Source organism: Phyllostomus hastatus, unplaced genomic scaffold, assembly GCF_019186645.2.
Source record: "Phyllostomus hastatus isolate PE091 unplaced genomic scaffold, TTU_PhHast_1.1 phas_contig_549, whole genome shotgun sequence".
NCBI lineage: Eukaryota > Metazoa > Chordata > Mammalia > Chiroptera > Phyllostomidae > Phyllostomus > Phyllostomus hastatus.
This window is the reverse complement of record NW_025333907.1, coordinates 453,568-464,873: the sequence shown is the minus strand read 5'-3', so window position 1 is coordinate 464,873 and position 11,306 is coordinate 453,568.

The window sequence follows — 11,306 nt, the reverse complement described above, 5'->3', positions numbered from 1 at the left end:
CTTTAGCCAGCACTCCAGAAGGTCAGTTTTTTTTCCCCTCAGGCGCCAGATGGGCCTTATCTGTAGTTTCTGAAACAAAAAGCTTAACATACACATTACTTGCTAGATTTATGACTATTTACCTTAAATTTTCCCAAGTCTTAAACCCCTATCATTCCCCACCATTAGTATTAAACTATCTCATTTCTATGAGATCAGCTTTCTATGGAAGTATTCACTTTGTTGCCATGCCTGTTGCTGGACACTGGATTGTTCAGCGGGGGTTTTAGGAACACACGAAACTGAGGACTTACATAAGGGGGCAGACTGTATACAACAACAAGCTATGATACTGAAGAAAATGACAAGGATAAAAACAATAAAAGCTTCTTGAAGACCAGATATGCTGGACAGCCAGGAGGTTAGTTTAGACCAATCAATGCCAAAGAATCTTTCTCCCTGTTTTATATTGGACACCATATCATTTATTTGCTTTACTTTATGCTCTATAAGCTGTGAAGTATCAGTTAGGTTAAAACAGCAGAGTCCCTTAAATTCCTTACATCCATGATTATGTCTCAAAAGAAGATAGTCTATAGCTGCACGATTTTCCAGTACCGCTTCTCTGACTTGTCTTAGTTCTTGACTAATGGCACTAATAGCTTGAGAGGTGACATTTAAGGCTTTTACCATAGTGCAGGCTAATCTGCTCATTTTTACATTAAATAAGTTACCGTGGTTGACATTATAAACATAATTAGGGACACATATTCAGCAGGACTAAAAGGTGCAAGTCACTGATACAATCAGGTATAAGGGAGACATCCTGTTGAACCCGGGTTAAGTGAGGCTTCTGAGGCATAAACACCGTTAGTCTTCCCAGAGAGCACGGTCCCCCAGAGCTGTTTGCTGAAACATAAGAATAAACTGTTATTCCACATATCAGGAACCATCCTATTGGCAGCTTAACATGGGCATAAGCATAAGATACATCAGAGGTGGTGGTGCAATTCATCTTCACACCTGCTGAGAGCACAAGACAGTTTTTAGTGCAGTTGACAAAAATTACATATTCCCTAGCTGGGGTTACATTAGCAACCTTCAATGAAAACATTTCCCTATCTTTTATATTTACCACTGGTCCCCAATTATAAATGTCAGAGTAGGCCATTTTCTTTTCAATATGCTCAAACATAGTATAGTTTCTAAAGCTTTCCAAGGGGCACAGACACCTATAAGACATGAAGTGAAAGTTTGCTCTACACAAGTTCTTCCTGCAAGACAAAAGTCAGAAATATTCAGGACGTTTTTCTCCAAATATACCCAGCCCAGATGTTTTCATCTTACTTGAATGGAATAAGTTGTCCATAACAAGGGGTCAAACAGGAGGTAATAAAGAGAACATAAGTCACTGTTTTTCAAAGATGACTTTCAGATCTTCTTCCTGTGCTTTCTTTATTCTGGTGTGATGAATCTAAGGTTTTATTCCTGCCAGCTTCACTGCAGTTGGGGTGGTGAGGAGTATATCCTAAGGTCCAGTCCACTTTTCTTCTAGTTGATTTTCTGGGGATCCTGTCCTCCAAATCTTGAGCAGCACCTTATCTCCTGATTTGAACGAATGCAGTGGACCTATGGGAGAGAAGTCCCTAATACAGGCAAAGTCATTCATCACAGCTAAGGTCTGATTTAAATATTGCACATATTTTTTTCTTACATTCAGATTTTTATCTATATACATATCTTTCACCCCAATTGTGACCTGAAATGACTATCTGTACACAATTTTATAGGGACTCAACTGAATCCCACTTCGAGGAGCCACCTTTATCCTGAGCAGGGCAATAAGTAAAGCTTCATCCCAATGAAGATGAGCTTCTTGACACTTTGGCTATATTTTTCTTCAAGGTGTGGTTCATCTTTTCTACTTTCCCAGAAGCCTGGGGTCTCTATGCCGTATGGAGTCTCCACTTAATTCCTAGGATTTTACTAACTTTCTGTGTGATTTCTGAAACAAAAGCAGGCCCGTTATTGCTCTGAATGCTGTCAGGGAGACCAAAGCGAGGGATTATTTCCTCTAATAATGCTTTTACTACTTCTGAAGATTTCTCTGTTCTAGTGGGATAGGCTTCTACCCATCCTGAAAAGGTGTCCACAAAGGTTAACAAATATTTCCACCCTTGGAGCTTTGGCATCTAGGTAAAGTCTATTTGCCAGTCCTCGAATGGGCACTTTCCTTAATATTGCTTGCTTTCTTTTTTTGGTGGGATTCTGTTTTGGGGTTGTTCTTTTGCCATACAACACATCTAGCAGTTATTTTTCTTATTGCTTTAGAAATTCCAGAACCTGTGAGCCACAGTTGACATAGATGGTTGATGAATCTTTTCCACAGTGCGTGGCCTCGTGCAAATGCTTTATGACTGGCTTTACTAAATGTTTAGGAAAACAGTATAGCTTCTTTCTTATTCTTTTCTATTGGCTATCAGGACCTTCTTCATTAAAACTCCATTCCTTAACTTTTTCTAAGTCTGCAGTCAAATATTCAGGGTCAAATTTTGATAAGTCCAGAACAAATACTAATGGCATCATAAATATTCTGTTAGCAGCCTCTTTTGTTGCCCGTTCAGCCAGATTGCTTTCTCTAGCCACTTCAGTTCCCTCTCCTTGATGCCCTGGGCAGTGCATGACTGCCACCTGTAAGGGTGCCTGGACAACCTCTAATAACTTTAGAATTTTGGCTGCATGCTTAATTTCCATTTTATTGGAGGTTAACAGTCTTTTGTTTTCTCAGATGGAACCATGTGCTTGCAAAATCAAAAAGCTTACCTTGAGTTGATACATACATTCACTCTCTTTCCATGAGACAATTCCAGCACCCTTGTCAATGCAGCAAGTTCAGCCTTCTGGGCAGAGGTTCCTGGCAGCAAGGCCTTGGCCTCCACTATTCCTTGAAAAGTCACAACTGCATATCCAGCTTCTCTGCTTCCTTTGTTCATATAACTGCTTCCATCTGTACAGAGAGTCCAGTCTGCTTCTTCTACAGGATAGTCCTGTAAATTAATTTTTCTAGAATACACTTCATCAGTTATTTCAGCACAGTCATGTATTAGTGCAGCCGAGTCAGGGTCTGGGAGAAAAAGGCGGGAATTACTTTACTTACAGTTTTGAGGGAGACATTGGGATTGTTGAGAAGAAAGGGCTTGGTACCTGCCCATTCTTTCAGCAGTCAGCCACATATTTCCCTTTTGCTCCAGCAGGATCAACACTTGCTTCAACACATAACTGGCATAGGCTGCCCCAAGGCAAACTTTTCAGTTTCCTCCAAGAGCTTGCAGGTGGTTGCCACTCTCAAGCAGGCTGGCCACCCCAGGAAAATGTGATTTAATATTCTTGACAATTATGCGATGGATTGCAAATGCCACTAAGCATTTGGATGAGGAATTCTAGGGCAACGCCCTGTTTCTCACACACATATCATTGAAAGGGCTCCAGTAGGCTTGAAAGCTACAAGGCTGGTGCTGAAGCCAGGTGCACTTTCAGAGACTCAAAAGCCTGAGTGTGTTCCTTTGTCCACTGTAAAGGGCTATATTCTGGTTCCTTCAGAGCCTCACACAGTGAATTAGCAGTGAGCCCAAAGCTTGGAATTCAAATGCAGCAGTCACTTGCCATCCTTAGGAATCTCCTTAACTGTTTCTTAGTGTTGGGAGGAGTCCTCTGTGGACTTTTGTTGCACAGCCTGCACTTACTTAGACTTTCTGTTCAGGGATGCCTTTCCCATTCCCTCAAGGAGGTATCTTTTATAATGCACTAAGAGATAAAGGCCATCCCCTTAAGGGTCCCAGTTGGGCTCAGTTATAGCTATTGCCCTGGGAAGGCCCAGAGCCCCATTTGGATTTTCTTGGCTTAACCTCTGAGCCTCTTCATTTGCCTTATCCAACACCAGCCTCTGCTCATCCCCCTTCCTGAAGCAAAGAATTCAATAAGGCTCCTATGTCTGCCCAATTGAGATGATAAGTGGCAAAAACTGATGCAATCAAATCAGTCATGTTTGCAGGGTTATGTCTATAAGAAGGGTTTGAGCTTTTCCAGTTTAACAGATCCAATGTACAAAACAGAGTATGTGCCAGATAACATCTAGCAGATTGGCCTTCTGGCTTTACTCTTGCTGAAAAAAGTCTCCAAAAAGGATATTGCCCTGCCCCGGTAGGGGCTTTTCCTCCACCGAATCTGGTTTCTTGACTGATTCAAGATAGCGATGCTAGTTCAGGTGCACTTTTCCCATTTCACTCACAGGAGTGAATCCCCTGGGGTTGCAAGAACTCTGCCCAGCCTGCAGCGGTTTTAATACCTAGATCTTCCTGGCCCCTCTCCTCTGACCTTCTATCTTTCATATGTAAATTTCCTTTTCTCTGAGCTATTAACTGACTTTCCTCTCTTTCCTTTTTAACTCTGCATGCATCTTTATCATGTAAACCCAAACACTTCTAGGTAAGGCAATTTGTCCGACTTCCCTGATTTTGACAAAACAACTTTAGTTACAGTATAATACAGTAATTTAAAGACCTATTCAGTGACCAGCACTCTCCTGAGTCTAAATTATACAGGACACAAACAGAACAGTACTACAACAAAACAACATACACCTCCGATATACGCTCATACGTCGATCAATTTACCAGAACCCACCCAGCGGGCTGTTTTTTGGAACGGAGGGTTCCCCCCCATATTACCAGATGGAACTCTACAGAGTTCCAAACAGACGCCCTTCGGACCAGAACAGATGTCCTTGTAGAGCAGACAGAGCTCCAAACAGATGCCCTTTCTGGACCAGAACAGATGTCCTTGCGGACCAGACAGAGCTCCAAACAGACGGTACCCAAACAGAACAGATAACTTAAGTTGTGACCCGGGATTACAACCTGAACCAGAAAGTGCAACGATTCAATCCATTGTGATGCACGACAAGAGGTGCTGGCAGCAAGGGGTGAGAATCCCCAAGTGAAATCACTTGGCAGCTGCTTGGGATTCTGACTCCAAGCCCCCAAGGCCCTCAGTCCAGGCAGCCAATGGGACTCCCCGCCAAACAGGCAAACTTACCGGAGAGTCCCAAAGTCTGTCCCGGCGTGAAGTCACCAAAATATGTAGCCGGAAAAGACACCGGCGTTCGGGCTGCCTGTCACTACCAAATCCAATAAGCAATGACAGTGATTGAATCTTTTATAGGTGCTTTATTCAGATGGCCAGCGATCCGAGAAGATGGCGGGTTCATACCCTAACAAACCATCTTGCCCTTTCTTTCCTGGCCAGATCTTTTATAAGGGGATTGGGGGAGGGCAAACAGGAGTTAGTGAGAGTCTTTGAAATTCCAAGGGGAGGGGTAGTCGCCTGGTAGGGATGTCTCCAGGTGGTATCTTTAGCCAGCACTCCAGAAGGTCAGTTTTTTTTTCCCCTCAGGCGCCAGAGGGGCCTTATCTGTAGTTTCTGAAACAAAAAGCTTAACAAACACATTACTTGCTAGATTTATGACTATTTACCTTAAGTTAAATTTTCCCAAGTCTTAAACCCCTATCAGTTATGTCTGCTGCCTTATAGGCAAGACATCTCTCAATGCCAGAGATTTGTGAAAAGAAAAGGAAATGTTTATTTAATGCTGTACACATTTAAAGTAGTGACCTAATGTCTTCATCAAAATCCCAAAGTCCCTTAAAACACCCACAAACACACACAGTCCTTCCTTCCCCCTTTGCCCAGACTGGGGTACCGTATCTCAGGAAAAGAAATAGAAGTCCGAGGCTCAGGCAGCTCCCAGTTCTTCCCAGTAATCCGTCTCGGCTGGTAGGCCTCCCTTGGTTCCTGGTATCATCAGCTGTGTTACCGGGATCTCTGCTAAAGCCGCGTGGTGGTTCCCCCTACTAAAGCTGCGGGGGTCCCCATTCTGGCAAAGCCACATGGTTCTCTTACATGTCCACAGCTGTGCAGCTCTCCTTTCTATTGCCACCACCGCATGGTTCTCTGCAGTGCCACAGCTGAGTGGTCCTCTCTGAACAATGGCTGTGGGAGTTTCCAGTCTGCCAAAACGGCATAGTTCTCCTTCCAATGGCTGCTGTGTCTGGGTTTAAATCCCTGTGCCAGTCTTTCTCTGCAGCCCCATTTCTGACTCCTCCCACAATTGGCTACACTTGCTAGCACTCTCATATCCTTCCAGCTTTACTGGGCTGCCATTGTGGGTCTGGGTAGGTGTGGTCCCATGTCATGGAGCTAATCTTCTCCAAGCTCCCATGCAGGCGCTGTAACTCCGGGGACCTGACGCCCAGTTATGTCTTGGTGGGGAAGTTACTTCCATTCCCCTGGCTCAGAGCATGACCACAGCTGTTTAACATATCTATGTAACCAGTTAAAGGTTATAGGTATGTTAAATGACCACCCCAGAGGTTAGCTGCAAAGCTGTTGCTATGCAAAACAGCTCTCAATGACCCTGCTCCATTTGTCCCTTCCCCCAACCCACACCTGTGGAGGGGTGGTGGTGGTGAGGACATCCTAGTATTTCCTGGACAACTTGGGTTCTGGACCCTATTCCGAATCTCTTTGGGCCCCCCCTCTTGGCTGTACCCTGTTACAGTAGAAGAGCACCATGCAGTTTTGGGGTGCTCCCTTAGTCCCCTTGGCTGGGAAGCAGGGTGAAAGAATTCTTGCCAGTAGGCCATGAGAAGGTGTCACATAGCTTTGGATTAATTAGAGATCCTGCCTGGACGGTGATACAGCTGATGGTGCCAATGGCCTGAAACACTGACATTTGCTTCTTTTCTGGAGTTACGGTACCCAGAATTAGGGCAGGGGTAGAAGGAAGCACTGTGGGGGTCTGAGGATATCAAAAAAGGACTTTGATATTTTAATGAAGGCGTTAGGTCACTACTTTCTCTGTGTAGCATTAAATAAACGTTTCATTTCCTTTCCACAAATCTCCGGCAGCATTCAGACACATCTTTCCTATAGGCGACGGACAATCGTAGATAGTGGGGGGTCCTTTCAGTAATAGTATACCGTATATCCCTTGGCCCTGTGTGTGTGGGTGTGTTCTGTAACAGTTTTTGGCATCCCTGGGTGGGTCAATAATTGCTCCCCCATCTGTTCTGTAACATTACTGGGAATGGAAACTGTGGCCTTTCAGTTCATAGGCTGGCAATCAATACACTGAGTTATGCCAGCCAGGACCATCATGAAAAATTTAAAACAACACTTGTCAAGAAAGGATAGCAATTTAACAAAACACCTATAAGCATAAAGGTTCTTTTATTTTCATTTTGTTTGCTTTGGTTTTCTGTACATCATTTTGAACTATCTGCCTGTGAAGGGATTAAGTTTGAAACAGCTCATCCAGTCCTGAGGCTACCCAATGTTCAGGCAGCACGGAGAAAGAGGCCTAGGCCTTTGAGGTTATTTACAAGTATTTCAGCATGACAAACCATTTAAAATGTGCAACTGTGGTAAAAGAGAACACATAGTTCATTCAGGACGGTTAGACAATAAAAGGCAATGTATTTCTCAATTAAATATAAATGGTTACTCTAAAGCCATAGTTGAGTAGCTCAGTGAGTTAGAACATTGTCTCGCTACACCAACGTAGCGGTTTTATTCCTGCTCACGCCACATTCAACAATCAACCAATGGTCCCTGGCTGGTGGGTCTCGGTGGATTGAATCCCAGCTTGTAAACTGAAAGGCCGCAGGTTCCATCCCCAGTCAGGGCACATGCCTGTGTTGCAGGCCGGGTCCCCAGTACAGGGCATGCTAGAGGCAACCACATACTGATACTTCTCTACCTCTCCCTCTAAAAATAAAAATAAAAAATAACCAATGAATGCATAAATATGTGGAACGAAAAATTTATATTTACCTAACTCTCTGTCTCCCTCTTTCTCTTAAAATCACATATCAATGAATGTGTAAGTAGAAACAGAAATTGTTTTTCTCTGTCCTCTTTCCTATTTATAAAAATAAAAAATTTGAAAAATATGAAAAATAACTAACAATGTTAAAGGATAAGGAAAGTTAAATAGAAGGAATGGGGAAAATATAAAAAGCGAATTCTTGATATCAATATTTCAAAGTGGTACAATTGTTGGAGATAAAATGCTCCTATCTGCAGCCTTGACTTTGGGAGGTTCAGGTAGATCAGTTGAAAAAACAAAACGTTGCCCTGGATGGTGTGGCTCAGTGAATTGAGCGGTGGCCTGTGAACCCAAAGGTTGCTAGCTTGATTTCCAGTCAGGACACGTGCCTGGGTTGCAAGCCAGGTTCCCAGTAGGGGGCGCTTGGGAGGCAACCACTCATTGACATTTTCTTCTCTTTCTCCCTCCCACCCTCTCTCTAAAAATAAAGAAAAAAAAAACCTTAAGAGAAAAGAAAATGTCACTAAAAAAAGATGCAAGAACAAAAAAAATTCTTTCACTGAAAACCCCGCAGTGAGCTTCCTGGACGTTTTGTTGTGGTAAAACATATTCCTAGATTTTGTTTGGCTTACCACAATAAAAATTTATTTTTCTCCATGCTATAACCATGCATCTTATATCTTATACCTACATCAAACTTTATATTAAATGGCACAGATGAGTAATCACACCAGAGGTTGATAATTGTAATATTAATTATATAACAGTGCAGCTTCCATCAGAAATTTTTCCTGCCTTTGTTCTCACTAAATACATTTACTTTTTCCAATGCAATTACTTAATTTATTCAATGCCCTACTTTAGGAGGGTTCATATTAGAAATACAGGTAGGTTATCAGCCTCCTAATTTAGGTCATTAATAAAAAAGAGTGGTTTCAAAAATATTTAAATACAAATCCACAAACTCTCTACATGCATTTTCTTCCCACCACTGCCCAACCCATCCCGGACTACAGGGTGCCCAGGGTAGGACTCCCTAGCAGAATTCATTCTGTGTACTCTTCCAACTAGAGGAAGAAATACTGAGCCAGATCTTGAAAAATGTCATATCTGGCATCTTGTCTGTTTCAGAACACTGTTATAACTTTGTCAAGTACCATTAGAATTGAAGGGTTGTAAAGTAAACTCAAAGCCAGAGGCAAACTTTACTCAAAACATCACTCCATCTGTATCCCCTGCAGCTGCACATGCTTGAGTTACAGGAGAGAAATACATTTACTTTTCCCCTCAAAAGAAAATTTAAAGTCCTAGACTTCAGTGACAAATAAAGATGTGTCTAATAAGACTCCTCCGATTCAAAAACCTATGTAGGGTCCTCCTCACATATTATGGTGGAACACAACAGCATACCTCAATAAACCTCCACATTCAGAAAAATAAAGAAAAAAAGAAAGGTGGTACTCAGAGGTCTCTAGTCCACAGCAAATGTAGTTTTGCCAGGCAAAATGTAGTACACAGACCTATTTCTAGGCACCAGAGAGAGGAATGACCTTTTTCTTAACTCCAGTTCCCCTGGAATACAAATCTATTTCTTTCCTTTGTTCCGGACGTCACCTAGTCACATCTAAGGGTACTAGAAACAATGCCTTTATTGTAAAAGAAGCACTCTCCCCAGCTACCTACTTCCAATAAATACTAACAGTTTCAAGGATTATTTCAAGTTTATCAAGTGACAGTGATTTTTATAGTACAACTTTATAGAACTGTAAACTGTACAACAGTACTTTTAAAAGATTTTATTCATTTATTTTTAGAGGGGAAAGGAAGGAGAAGGAAACATCGATGTGTGGTTGCCTCTCAGGTGTACCCCTGCCTTCACTGGGGACCTGGCACACAACCCAGGTGTGCCCTGACTGGACCCTTGGGTTCACAGCCCAGGCTCAATCCACTGAGCCACACCAGTCAGGGCGTATTTTTTTTCTTTAAAAAGCATTCTATGTGAAACATAACAGCTCCATTTATTATCTACACCCACCACTCATAGCGACACACATCTGGCTTTTTAGATTTATCTCAGGGTCCTTGAGCTTCTCATGCGTCCCAAAAAGTATAGATTCCAATTTGGATTTGTGTCCAAAGGAGTAACTTCAGGGGAACCATCTAAATCAACTGGAATCTGACTGCAATAGGCATTAGGATCATATCCTTGATATGGATTTTGTCAGGGTTTTGAGTTTTAACCTCACATTGACCCTAAAAGTACCTTAATGTTAAATTTTAAGAGTCAGGAATGAAACAGTTGTACCTTTTAGATCTTTCTTGCAAATCAGTTCCGAAGTTTTTGATCTCAGGACTATTAAAATATTTCACATGCAGTGGAAAAATTAAGGTGACTTACAAAAGAACATATAGTCATTGTTTTGGAAAGAGAACAAATTCCTGGTGGTGGACACTGGAGGTCACTTGCCACAGTAACAGGACCACAAACACCACTTTCACACCTAGGTGTGCTGGATCTGAATGTGAACATCACTCATGAAGAATGTCAGGACACCCTGAGGTGAAAGAAGACTATCAGTCACAGCAGTTTTAAGTATGTCATTTCAATAACTTCAATAGTCTGGCACAAATAACACACCTTTTTAATTACAAAATCTTTTATTACACAATCATAAGTATTTAATGCTATATAATGCAATATCACTCACATACACAATGTATTTTAGATGAAACATTCAAATTGCTTCTCCATCTTATGAGAGACATTCATGTACCCTAACAACCACACTCAAGCAGGCGTTACTTCTAATGGACCCTGTACATTTAATTGTGACTCTGTGAGCTACTGTCTAGAGCATGAAATTGTGGGAAAATGTAGTGGCAGTTTAAGGCTCCTAATTACAGAAAATAAAAGGCATACCAGCAATATCATCGAGTGCCTTAGCTGAACTCTAAAACAATCACATGTCATCTCTATTGTATCTATATCATAATGTTCTAGTAGGTACCATAAAACATCAACAATGGAGAATTTTTTCACATGAATGTCTCGTCACTGAAGAAATTCCTAATGACATAACTGCAGTGCATTACCAAGTAGTATATTGTTACCTACAAGTTTGAGCAAGGCTAAATATATGAACCTTGAAGTTGATAAACATATCAACTTCATCTAACTTTATTAATGACAACAGTAAGTTCACATCACCTAAATAGAGCATGTCAAAAGGATTGTGTCACCATTTGTCAACACACATTACAATCATTAAGCAAGAGTTTCTGTCCTTGTGATATAATGATCTCATAGCAGAGTTTTCTTTGGTTTTGGAACTGGAAGCTAATTATTTAGCAAATACAGATGAACAATTTCATGTACTTGGGGACAAGGTGTCCATACTCTCTCACATATCCCTGACCACTTTTTTGTTCTAACCATACCAGT